At 35.7% G+C, this 14,184-nt stretch overlaps 1 long non-coding RNA gene across 1 annotated transcript; it reads right to left on the bottom strand.

The window, feature by feature from the left end:
* Positions 1–1,820: 1,820 nt before the first annotated feature.
* LOC308688322 lies at positions 1,821–3,487 on the bottom strand. The gene is made up of 4 exons (XR_014029876.1): positions 3,440–3,487; positions 2,934–2,990; positions 2,351–2,425; positions 1,821–2,260 (listed from the first exon to the last, which is right to left on the bottom strand). It is a non-coding gene; the product is annotated as an uncharacterized lncRNA (long non-coding RNA).
* Positions 3,488–14,184: the final 10,697 nt, after the last annotated feature.

Genomic DNA, 14,184 nt, shown 5'->3' with positions numbered 1-14,184 from the left:
CACGGAATCAACTGAAGTTCCACAGCAGCCGCACAGTAGACAGCAGCTGAACGAAGTTTTGCGAAGGGTAAATAAATATCTTGTTGTTTGAATAAATAGGCTACTACTAAACACTGTCTATAAAGGCTAATATTTTATTTATTTGATGTCTGACTCACTGAGACATGTGGGACGTCGCCTGAGACTGAGAGGTATGGCTAGCATTTGCCATCTAGTCATAGCCAATACATAGACACTTAAATAGCCTGTGCATACAGTAGCCTTTCATCTTTTATAAAATGCGATTTTGGCCAAATGTATTTTACAGAAGGAAAAACTGAGCGCCCATATAGGTACAACAAACTAGTTGGTTATAACCTGTTGATGAAAATGTAATGTGATGCCGCCGGCGCCGTTTTAATGACGGACAAAAAATGCACATTTTCACACATTCGCTTGTAAAAAACTAGATACTGATAAGTAATACAACAACATATAATTTGTTTTTACCATCGGAAAAATAACAGGTGCGCCCCCGCGCTGTTTCGTACTGGAACTTACACAAAGCGACGAGTGATCCTCGTCACCTAGGTAACACATATTTCTAAGAAGTAAGACATTTCTTCTTTGATTTATGATTGCTGATATACACCTAATTTATTAACATTTAGACTAATCATGTTATGGTTAATTCAAGGCTGTTAATATGCACGTATTATCTAGCTAATTTTTTAATCTATAGTATTCTATACTCTCCGCTCGTCCTCGCATGGTTTTACTACAGTAATATTGTAGTAGTGACTTACATTTTTTTTTACAGAAGATCACTGAAATCTTCATATTTTATCATGCAGAATGTAATTCATGATTTAATTCATTCCAAGGCTTCATTTATTTGATCCAAAATACAGCAAAAACAGTAATATTGTGAAATATTTTTACAATTTAAAATAACTGTTTTCTATTTGAATATATTTTAAAATGTAATTTATTTCTGTGATCAAAGCTGCATTTTCAGCATCATTACTCCAGTTCAGTACTCTTCAGTGTTACGTGATCCTTCAGAAATGCTTTTCACTGCAACTGTACACTGTAAAAATAAAAGGTGCCTGGAGGAACCTTTTGGGGTTCTTCACTTCGCCACACCGGCGGAACCGTCTGTAGATCCTCTAGGCACCCTTTAAAAAGGGGTGGTTCTCTGAGGAACCACACAGGTTTCCTGAGGAACTCTTATATAAGGCACTGTGTGGAACCACTTTGGGTGCCTCCAGGAACCAAATTTCATTTTTTTTAATATTTAATTTCATGGTGTTACTATGGTTACCTTTGACTTCTATTATAATAAACAAATTGAACCAAATACAAAATAAGAATTGTTTATTACATATTTGATATTCATTTTTATACATACACTTCCATGCACATGGGAAAAAAAGATAACTATAGATTAATATCAATGAATACACAAAAAAATAGTATAATACATAAGCAACATGAATAATCAACCATGTATATACAATAGATAAACAAGAAAAGACATATCAACAAAATGCATGGAAACACATATGTTCCACGAAATAAATCAATGTAAAAAAATTACATTTTGACTAATTAAAAATGTCCATCTTTACTTAACTTTAAAAAGATTTGTGTTTCAGTCCGATGGTCCAAGTCCAAAACTCTATCAGATGCCAAAAACAAACAACAAACAGTGCTAATATGCAAGTGCTCATTGTGCTGTAATATTCCTGAAAATTATGATCCTAACCCTTATCTCTATACCGAAATCTCAGATGGTTAGTTATTCAGCTATTTTGAATCATAAAATGTGAAGTCTGGGATGCCATTAGACTGGAGACTGTAATGTTCACTATAGCTTTTGAAAAGCTTAAATGTGTGACTTGAATCAACAGTGTTCATAAATGGTTGTTGAGTATTCTCATGAAACAAGATAGAGGAAGTAGAGGCTTCGACCCGGAAACAGTATTAAGGTGCAGTAAAATTATCTGTTGTTCTGTGAATGTTCACTGGTGAATTCCAGTCATTTCAATAAGAATCCACACGATCAGCAATTTCGTTTGTGGTCAAAAATGTCACTATGGGACCAAGTTGGTGTGAGGTAGCCTACTTAAAGAGTTAGAAAAGTGAAAAGGTACAGCAGATTCGTTTTCCGTCTGGTTTCCCTCTTTTCTGGTGGATGGTCCAGGCACTTCAGTGATTTTCAGGTCTACAGGAGGATTTTTATTCTTGTTCAAACTTGTATTTCAGCTTACCGAGATCCCTGCAAAGTACAAAATTTACTGTTAGTAATGTTATTAAAGTGATAGTTGTGAAATTTAAATAATTTCCTCAGCTTTGTGATGTTCCAAACCTGTTTGACTTTCTGTCTGTGGAACCCAAAAGCAGATCTCAGGCATAATGCAACCCCAGTCACCATTCAGTTTCACTGCATGAAACACAAGCAGAAAAAATTGTGTAAATCATTCATGAAACCATTCTTATGTACACTTGTCTAGTTCAATTCAATGCAACAATTTATGTAAAAATGGTTAAGCTCCAAAAATGTCCCAGAAAAGATCCTAAAAATAATCAATGAGTTCACAACTCATGTGTTATGGGTTGTGTTGTAAGTCTTCTGGAGCCATATAATATCCTAGCTTTTTCCTTTTTTTTTTTTTTTGTCGAAAAATACTAAACTTGAAGTTATAATTCAGAGTTAAAATGTCTTATATTCAAATGCAAATGATAAAGATATAAGACAAAATGCATAGCATTATTTGTGAACCAAACCTGTGATATTATTTTTCTGAGTAACATGATTGAGATTTGAGAGCATGAGGGAAGATTTTCAGAGAATAACTGATTAAAAAACACAAGTACACAGTCAAACAATACAATTTCACACAGAGAAAGTTCATAGTAATAAAGTACAGCATGTGGTGCAGGTAACTTACTGTAATTCAATGTTGCCACTGATATGTTCAGATCATTTTAGAAATGTAATGGTTGTTCTGGGGAAACAAAAGAACAAAGCTGATTATTCACAACATAATATTTATTGACCAGTAAATGGCTTTAAAATGGTATTTGAGAGAATGAGGGCACCTGTAGTAAGTAAAGTTAGGCTAAACAAAAACAGACCAAACTATATTAACCTGCTTTTGTTATTCATAACAAACGCCAATGACGAAATAAATTAGTTAGGCTATATCAGCAATTTGAAGACACAGTTGTACAGAATATGTTGAATTGAATGACTAAATCAATAATTTCCATTTGTTCATTAGATCAACGTAGTTAGCATCGCGGCTAAAACCTTCATACCAGATACTGTGCAATAAACAAATGGTAAACACTGTAAAAACGTAGTAATGTATAATACATTTAGTTTATATATGTGTGTGTTTGAATATATAGTAAGTAGACTCTGTATTTATATTTATTTGGCGAGTTTACAAACCTTGTAACGGAGAGCCGAACAAATGGCGGAAGCTTTGATGAGAGGAGCCGTTACTTCAAACCCGATGACGTCGATCAGCTGAGCTTTGTTGCGCGCGAGCAGCGCGAGCATCACTGAAGCGACGACAGCGGAGGAATAGCAGCAGTTTCGTGACAGAATAAAACTTCTCTCCTCCTGGTTCTTCTTCATATTATTAATATTATTATTATTTAGTGTTGTTGTTTAAGGTTTAAATTACTTAATAAAATAGGCCTATACTAAATAAATGTAAGCTACCCAAGTGAAAAAGACGTAGGCTACTGTTAAATATATTAAAATGCATTAAAGTATATTTGTATTGTAGGTCTACTAAAAACACTCAAGTACATTTTTAATGCATTTAATAGTACGTCTTTTTCACCTGGGTATGTATACTGAATCAAACTTAAGTAGCCTATAATAATAATAGGATAATAATAATCTTATTCTGGCCTCACTGAACCATTGGGTTCCTCCAGATGCTGGCTTTAACATTAGAGATCTTCCAGGAACCACTTAAATGTTAAAAGATATTCCAGTAACCCTTTTATCACATTCAAGTTCCTCTATTTTCCCCCAAAGCACTTCGAGGTCTCATGGTAATGAAAAGGTGACTCCAGAACCTCTGAACTAAATACAAAGTGCTTAAAGGATCCCATAAGTTCCAGCAAGAACCTCAAATATTGTCAATGCTCCTCCAGTAACCCTACTATAGGAGAAAGAGCTTTGAGGCACCTAAATTACATTTTGAAGTTCCTTGAGTATCCGACAGGATATTTGAGGCTCCTTTAGTTTTTACAGTGTACTTTTCACACTATTTTTTTTTTTCATTGCTTTTCATTTTCAGACCTTCAAGAGACCAACATCCCTGGCCCACTGAAGGTTGCTGTTAGGTTTAAAGAAGCCCTTAAAACCATGTTTATCTATATTATTATCATGATGATTGTTATTAATCGTGAATAAATCTAAAGCTTTTGAGACTATTATTTTGTGTTATTGAAAATGGGAGGGGTGTGCCCTTGTTTTAGTTTCAGCACATGCCCCTCAAAAAGTCTGTGCACGGCCCTGCTAACTAATGAAAAAAAAAAAGTATATTGTTTGTAACGTACGACTCGGGGTAAATATGAATTAGCTGAAGAATATGGGGAATCTTGGGAATATTAATATTTATGACTCATGGTCATAATTCATAAGTCGCATGTACATTTATTTTATCAATTATCGAGCTTACCTTGTTCTATAACTATCTGACCAACATTTAATTCGTCCAGCGAAACAAATGTAAAATCATTCCAGTCAAGAAGAGGTAACTTATTCACAAACTTCAAGAGAGTTTCATGTCCTGGCCACGGACACCCAACTTTCTGAGTTTATAAATTAAAACTACTGAATGTAGTCCAATATCGAGCTTGTAGCTTAGATAAGATCTTTGATTTCATTGACTTCATAAAAAGTGGATTCTTCAAACACAGAGGCAGTGAAAAGTATTTATGAATTTTAATAAATGCAAAACTAGAGATTATGAGCTACGAATATAAAACGTACGTAAAAATGCAAACAATAAACAAACAAACATTTAAACAATAATAACATACATGATCAGAATGAAATGAAATAAAGAAAGCAAGAAAGAAATATAGAGAAGGGAAAAGCTAGTAATTATTACATACAGAAACCTAGGTTCACGAGACACCGGGAAAACAGCTTTTATCAGACAATGTAGCCTACTTGCAAGTTTCTGTGCTCTTTCTGGTCTGGCTGAAGAAGAGGGGGCGCGCGTGCGCGTGTCCTGTTCTGCTGCGTCTTCCGGTGTCGCGCGAAGCTTGAAAAGGCTCACTGAAATGTAACGTTACCGAGAAAGTTCGTCTTCGTCTTCCGTGAAGGAAGAGGCAAGATATAACTTAGTTGCAAAGAACGGCTGCTATGGCTCGAACATGTGTTCGAGCGAGGAGAAGGCCGGAGCCTTTCAGATGTTTCTTGGAGCCGTGGAGAAGAGGATGAAGAGAGATCCGGAAAGAGGCAGGAAGAGAGCAGGAAGAGAGTGTGATGAGGGGGTTTCTTCCTTTTAAGCAAACATCTGTTTACGCCTTCTCTTGGAACGACAGCGAATCAGATTGTCTTTTCTGAGGCGGGAGAATTCTCTTTGTGTGAAGGAGAAACGCCTACTTTCACCATATGTCTCCTGAACGAAATAATTCATATTTCATCTTAGGATTATACATACTGAACTAAAGATGTTACTTATATAACTTAGGTGGGACTGATTGAATTAAAACAGGACGGTCAGACAGATACCAAGAATTACAGGTAGACTTTGGACACACATAACGTTACGTTCATATGCATCATTACACACAAATAAAGCTTGATTAAACATACAATAAAATTGTCAGTGTTTCCGTTATGGCACATGACGACACTTGAAAGAAACATAGGAATACATATCAACATTTAGTGACTTGTATGTGTGGGAATGTGTGTTTCAAAGTCCACGAGTGTGTTTTGTGTGTGTGTGTGTGTGTGTAACATTTCAAAGAATGTCTTTGAAGCTCGTCACGCAGTTATAAAATCACCAGGGTTCCACGCTGGAATGGGGGTTTCTGGAGGGAAACAGAGTCCTCTTTATGGCTCAAATGTCCCTCGGGGGAAATTATTAACCAGGTTGCAATTTTGACATGTCCAAGTAGACTTGGCGACGCCGTGGACAGACCCGTTGTCTAAAAAGACAACGAAGGATGTGTTTGGAAACAAGGGATTACTAATTGGAACAGCATGTGACCGTATGTCAGACATTGTTGCTACATGTTTGATAAACAACACTGTTAGATTGCATGCTGTAAAATCAAATGGCTTCTGTTATGAATAAAACAATATTAAAAAGCATTAGACACTGAACAAGATCAGTGAATCAGGCAATTACGTGATGATGACTTTGTCGTCATCATCATCAATAAACAGCCAACATCACCTGATCTCTTTTTCTCATGGCTTTTTTGCTGCAACAAATGTGTCTTATAAACACATAATTATAGCAGCCAGAGAAAATTTTATATTAAAGAGTCAATGGTCAAGAGCCCAACTAAAGCAAACGCTAACCACCATCATGGTGACTTTAAAATACAACTATTGTTTTCATTAAACCCGAAATGAAATAAAGTCAGTCTGGTTAGTAATAAGTGAAGCTGGTAATGCTGTTTGTGGAGTTGTTTAATCCTCCTCTGCTGAGATCTTCACAGATTTAATGTCTTCTTTTCTCTTCAGTTGATTTCATCTAAGGCTGTGTCTGAAGTCAGTTGTAGTTCTTGTTTTTCTCTTTCCTTCAGTGATTCTGCTTGTTAACAGCAGGTGTTCATCATTAATGCTCAATCATAAGTTAATTATCTCATTAACTTCAACACTGCTTTACCTCTGTAGTGTGCACACATATGAACACTGAGCAGTGTTAATTTAACATGGGCGTTTTTCTGTGTACTATTACATAAATCTTACCTGTTTCATTTACATACAACTGACAAATATAAATCACATTCAGTTTATTAATACAATTACATAAATCTTATCTGTTTCATTTAGATATTACTTAAAAATATGAATCACATTCAGATTATTGATTGGTTTAGGTTAAAACTATGTAATCCAAATGCATGGGAATTTGTTATGCAATTAAAATACATAAATCTTATTTTTAGACAAAAAATTTTTGAGTGTACAAAAGTATTTTTATTACTATTATTATTTAACCATTTACTTGTTGAGCTAAGTTGATTCAACAGGGGTAAAAAATCAACAAATACACAACAAAGCAACTTATTTTTCAGCATCTAGATCAGGAATGGGCAAACTCGGTCCTAGAGGGCCACTGTCCTGCAGAGTTTAGCTCCAACCCTGATAAACTCTCCTGTCTGTAGCTTTCTATTAATCCTGAAGACATTGATTAGCTGGTTCAGGTGTGTTTGATTAGGGTCCCAGATAGATAGCAATGTAGCAACAATGACAATGACATCCGGTCAGCTGCTTTTCAAATTAGGGGATCCCCATCTCGCAAACACATCCTTCATTGTCTGAGCAGACAAGAGGTCTTTTCACTCCTGCACTGGCGTCTCTAAGTCTGCATGAACTGTCAATATTGCAACTTTGTGGCTCTCCAGAGAGACATTAAGTCACACATTGCCGTAAACAGAAGGAAACCTTGTTGTTTAAAATTCCCCCTCTCTGTAAAAACCACATGCCTTTGAATCACGTGACCAGCAAGGCCGGACTTACCATTGGGCTTGACTGGGCTCAAGCCCATGGGCCCCGCCCAATAGGGGGCCCCGCCCGTTTACGTTTGATTTTTTCAATAATATGTCAGTCATTTAATTTTTCATTTAAAGTTTGTTGATTGGTCTAGCATTGTTACCTGGCCCGGCTGCCCTGCAATGAAAAAATGTAATTTAATTAGCTAAATTAAATGTCAGTCATCTTGAGGTTTTACGCTCACATGAGGTGGTTTTTCAGGCAATTCGAAAAAGGAATATTTCGCAAAACTGCAATGGAAACAGTTTTTGCGCATTTACAGTCACCACAGTTAGAAGACGCGGTGTGTTTGAGGTCCATGTATAGCTACGCAAATAATAATAATTTTATATTATTTAATTATAACATTTAATAGGCTATATTTAGAAGACGCTTTTATGCAAGAAAGGAACAAAGCTAAATGTGTGGAGCGCGCACTGCATGGCACGGAGGCGCGGCCGCGAACACTTGCATTTTCCTATCAACAGTGGAAACAACTTAAAATACTCTATCATTTCTGGTCATACAGAAAATAATAATACATTATTCCCAACTACTTTTATTTGTGTAAACTCACAATAACAAGAAAACGTTGTGCTTTTGTAAAATAAAAGAAAACAATCAGACGCACTTTCATGATCTCCGTAAACTGGAGCGCGAGAACTGAAACAAAATATAGCCTATGTAGGCTAAAGCTTAAAATGTCCACTTTAAAACAAACAAATTCGAATCGAAAGCTAATACCTTCTGATTAATCCGTATGAAATGTGCATTTCTCTCTAAAAGCGCATCTGCTTAGCGGAGATGGAGATGTGATTTTAGCCAAAGCAATAGTTTATTAATAATATTATGGCTCTTCTCATTCAACACTGCGGGAAAAACATAAATTCCAGGTTCTAATTTGGCCTTTGAAAACCAGTAAAATCGACATGTTTTCCATATTAATTTGTGAATATTTTAAATGTTTAATAAAGGGGCAAAAAGTCATAAACAAAAATCTGAAAATTCGTCGATATTTACTTTTTTGCGCAGCAGTTGGTGTAGCCAGTTCAAAAAAGGAAAAACGAATGAACACAAAAGTAGCCTACATGGATCGTTTGGACAGAATACGAGACAGTTCTTTATTAAATTCATAAAAGAAACAATAATTAGCCTATAGGAATACTGGATTCTAAATCTCAAAGAAATGCCACGATCAAAACATATGTGTTCCAGGTAAATAAGTGTTTTATTCTCATTCTGACCAAGACATTTCTGCATTGCAATAAACTTATGATCACTTTGAACTTTTTTAATCATTATTTATTTATTGGAAAATAACTTTTTCAAGCTTCAATCGGTGGTCATATAAATAAATGATTACGTTTTTTAACGTAACACTGTCTATGGTACCAGTCACCTTTTGAAAGTAGCTTTGCACTTCAAATAACGATTGGATCGATTATATTGTTATGCCACCAGATGACGACAAATGACTTTTAAAAAACATTTGTCATTGAATCGTTCATTCAAGAGATTCGTTCAAAAATGCTGATTCATCTATTGAAACAAGTGCATTTGATTGAGGAATTGAATCATTCATTCAAACCCAAGTTTTTTTGTTTTGTTTTGTTTTTTAATAATTCAGATTAATTAAACATTTTTAATAGACTTCAGTAATTAACATAAATTATGTTATTTTGTTTAGTTGTTTGTTCAGAATCGTGATCTCTATTTTTATTCTCAGTTTATCCAGAATTGTGTAGCACTAATACATAGCTTGTGTATGTATCATTTTGTTCTATTTAAAGTAATGTATAGAAGGTAGGGCCCGAAAGTGACTCAAGCCCAGGGGCCCCCACCACCCTAAGTCCTGCCCTGGTGACCAGCCTCAAAGACATTCCACTCCACACACAAACACTTGTGGACTTTGAAACAGACATTTCCACACATGTGATCCAATAGCAATGTTTTTGATATGTATTTTTATGTGTGTATAATTGGCCAGATAATGTCTGAGGTATCTATGCAACGTTATTATGTTAATCAAAATCACTATGCTAGTGATTATGAGGAAATTATGTAACCCTGTATTTCTTTCATGCAAAAACGTAATTCGAGGTGTCAATGTAATGGGAAAAACATGTTGGAGTCGAATCTTGACTGCAAAGTACAATAATATGCATTTATTCCAGGAAATACCATATTTCTAAATATGAATGTTATTTTCGATCTCTCACATGACAGTCAAAGTAGGCGTTTCTTCACAAACAAAGAAACCTCTTCCCGCTTCAGATCAGAAGATCCGATTCGCTGTTGTCCCAAAAAGAGGGCGTAAACAGATGTCCTTAAGAGGAGAGACTCTCTCCTCTTGCTCTCTCTCTCTCTCGCTCTGACCTTCTTCTCCTCCACTTCTCCTCCCAACGCAACCAGCTGGACAGGTCTTGCCTTGGCGGCGTCATGTAGAAGCTGCCGTCCTTTGCAACTAAGTTCATATTCGCCTTCCCCTCCATACGGGAAATGATCTGAATTTTCTCAGTAACCTTAAATTCAAGTGAGCCTTTACATCGTCTTGTGAGACGACACCGGAAGACGAAGCTAGACGCAAACTTTTCCAGCAACACACTGAAAGAGCACAGAATCTTGCAAGTATCTCTCTCTAAAAAGCTGATTTCAGGTGTCTAGCTCTTAGGTCTGTGAATTAAGTTACCCTCTTTTCTCTTCTCTCTCTTTCTTTCATTTCATTCATTCTGATCATGTTATGTCTTATGTTCTTGTTTGGTTAGATGTTTGTTTGTTTTATTGTTTGCATTTTTACGTACGTTTATATTTGTAGCTCATATAATCTCTCTAGTTTTGCATTTATTAAAAATCCTTTTAAACTTTTAACTGTTTCTGTGTTTGAAAACCCGCTTTTATAAAGTCAATGAAATAAAAGATCTAATTAAGCTACAAGCTCGATATTATAGACTACCTCGAGTAGTTTTTAATTCATAAACTCAAGAAGTTTGATGTTCGTGGCCAGAAGATAAACTTTCTTGGAGTTTGTAAACAGGGATACCCCTTCTTAACTGTGATAATCTTACATTTATTCGCTGGACGAATGACTGATGACCAGACCAGTTACGGAACAAGGTAATCTCGATAATTGATAAAGTAAATGTACATGCGATTAATGAATTATGACCATGAGTTATGATTATTGATATTTCCAAAATTCCCTATATCCTTGAGCTAATTCGCATTTACCCAGAGTCGTTTACGTTACAGCAATCATCAAAATAATGTTAATGTGTCAATGTTAACTGCATTGAATCAACATATATTTTGGTCCAGCAATTAATGTTGAAAAAATGTTGGAATTTCATCCAATAATCAATGGTAATGGCATTGAGCCAATGCTACAATGTGATGTTGGTTCAACATCATGTTTGCACTCTCAGAAAATGAAACAACTATAACTGACTTAAAGCCACACAGCCTGAAATCAACTGCAAATAAAAGGAAACAATAAATTTCTCAAGATCTAAGCAGAAGGTTGGTTCATTCATTCATTCATTCATTCATTCATTCATTCATTCATTCATTCATTCATTCATTCATTCATTCATTCATTCATTCATTCATTCATTCATTCATTCATTCATTCATTCATTCATTCATTCATTCATTCATTCATTCATTCATTCATTCATTCATTCATTCATTCATTCATTCATTCATTCATTCATTCATTCATTCATTCATTCATTCATTCATTCATTCATTCATTCATTCATTCATTCATTCATTCATTCATTCATTCATTCATTCATTCATTCATTCATTAAATTAACAGAGGTTTAGTAATTTGTTTTATTAAAATTATTTGATCACCATTATGGTGATCAGTTTTTGCTTCAGTTGGACAGTTTGACTTTTGTGTGAGTTTCTGGTCTTTCTAACAATGTTTACCAGAACATAATTTGTTGCAAAAAAAGCCAGAAAGACAGATAATCAGGTGAAACTGTTTTCAGCATAATTAGAAGTAGAATAGTTTATTAACTTTACCCATGCACAAAAGTGGTTATTGCTTTCTTGCAACAGACCAAATGTTCAGTATTTTTAAATATATAGTAGAAATCTTCTTTTTTTAGACATCAAGAATCAGCATATGAATCTTAACAATGATGACATGCTTCATGCATGCTGGTTTTATACTATGGTGGCTCCCAACATGCATTGCAGAATGAAGCATGTCACCGTTGTTGATATGCTGATTCTTGATGTCGGCATGTGTATCTAAAATAATTTTTCCTTTAATGTATTTTAAAAATAAAAATTCAGAAAATCTGATCTGTGGCAAGAAAGTATTGTTTGTGAATATCATGAACGCAGAAATGTTCTCCATAAACACCTGCAATAACTGATAAAACTCAATCTTAATGAAACTCAAGGGTCAAGAGCGCAGCTAAAAACACTGCAAACACTGATCTCCATGATGGTGATCTCAAACGAAATGCCTAAGACATCAACATCTAAACCTCTGTTAATTCTCAATAAGATCTGCTGTAGACGTGACAGAAATAAAGTCAGTCTGGTTAGTAATAAGTAAAGCTGGTAATGCTGTTTGTGGAGTTGTTTAATCAGATCTTCAGAGAGTTCATGTATTTTATCGTCAGTTCATCTAAGGCTGTGGCTGAATAAAGTTGCAGTTTGTGTTCTTATTACTCTTTCTTTCAGTGCTTGCTCACATCAGGTGTTTGAATGATTTAAAGAATGAGTTAAGGAATGTTTCAGGAACACCACACTAACCTATAAATAACATTCTAGTAACATTAAGGAAACTGGACATTTTTATGTTCTTGGAATGTGTAAGGACACTAGCTCAAATAAAGGGGATATTAATAATGAATCGGGTATGATTCATGTATTGCATATACAGTTACATTAAATTATCGAAGTTGAAAATAGATCGATTGTATATGAATAATCAATCACAACGAATTCTAATTCCTCATTCATATATCAATAGTCTTATTACAGATTATATGAGATAACCCTTAATGAAATTAATTTAGTTATCAAACAAACTGTTTGTCCTGCAAACTGGCCCTAAGATCCCTCTATCAATTCTCAGCAAAAGTTATCCTTTTAGAGACTCTCGCGAAAAGGCTATTTTTCTGGCCATGAAAAATAACTTCCCTGTTCTATAAAAATACTAATTAAAGTATCAACAAATGTAAAGCTTGTAGCTTAGATCTAACATTTAAGGGACTTCGTAATGTGAGCAGCAGACAGAGACAATCAAGAATATAATGGGTTTTAATAAACGAAACTACAACCTACAATTACACACGGAATAAATGTATATACAGAGTACGACCAGTAACACAATACAAGACAAATGAATAACGAATGAGAGTGAGAGAGAGAGAGAGAGAGCTGGGCGTGTTCTCTCGTTGCCGAAAATAAAGACAAAGATTTAAAAAAAGAAATGAAAAACGTAGGAACTCCTTAAGGAGTTGTGGAACCGGAAACCTCTCACTGACGAAGTGCTCTGAGAAAACTATTTGGGTCGGTCTTCTTATGGAAAGGATGGGTTCACGCGAACAACCAATGACCGTCCGAGAATCTGAAGCGGGAAAAGTTCCTTTGTCTCTTGAGAGACACCCAATTGGATGAGTTATGGTGGTCTCAGAATTTGAGCCTTATACTCTAGAAAGATGATTCATATAGTAATAATCATATCATTGCAATCTATTATCGAGATTCAACTCTGTTAGGTTTCAAGATTTAAAATGATATCAAACACGTCATATGAAAGATTATAGGAATACAAAAATACATAAGATATGCATATTATAAGCATTTAAAGTTCACTATGTCACGGGGTGACAAACAGCTCCAGAGCTGTATGAGTGTTTGTCGTCATGACAACTAATCGGCAGATTGGCGACAGGTGTAGGGACTTCACTCTGAGCGTCTGATTGAGGCCACTCCCGCTTTTTGAGAGGATAAAACACACGAGGAGGAGAAGGCTGGGCGTCGTGTGCTGTGCCATGCTGTGGTGTTGTGTTGTTCTTCTGCCCTGTTGATCTGGATCGTCCTCCCCCCCCGATCGTTGGTGGTTTCTCTCTCGTGGAAAATTGGTTATGGGCACTGCAGTTGAGGGGTTGTCTTGAAGGAAGAGGAGCGTTGTTTGAGAGGACGCGAGGACGGCCCAGAGGAATGAAATGCGCTGACTGAGCTGGAGAAGAGAGAGATGAGTAGTTAACAAACCGAATCTCATAATTGCATGTATTCTCCACTAAATTGGGTATTGGATTGAAGTGTTTGGAGCATGTGTACACCCTTCACCGAGTGAAATATTGATTCTTTGTCGATCTCTCACCACCTCTCCCCGATTGGAGTTCAGCGACGTGAAGTCCGTCTGTGACCGTAAGGAAAAATCTCTCGAGTGTTCTGTCCGCCCCTGGCGATCATCAGTGCGG

Source organism: Scardinius erythrophthalmus (assembly GCF_964197995.2).
Source record: "Scardinius erythrophthalmus genome assembly, chromosome: 3".
NCBI classification, from domain to species: Eukaryota; Metazoa; Chordata; class Actinopteri; order Cypriniformes; family Leuciscidae; genus Scardinius; species Scardinius erythrophthalmus.
Note: the sequence above shows the minus strand (reverse complement) of the source record. Positions and strands in the feature narration are given on the sequence as shown.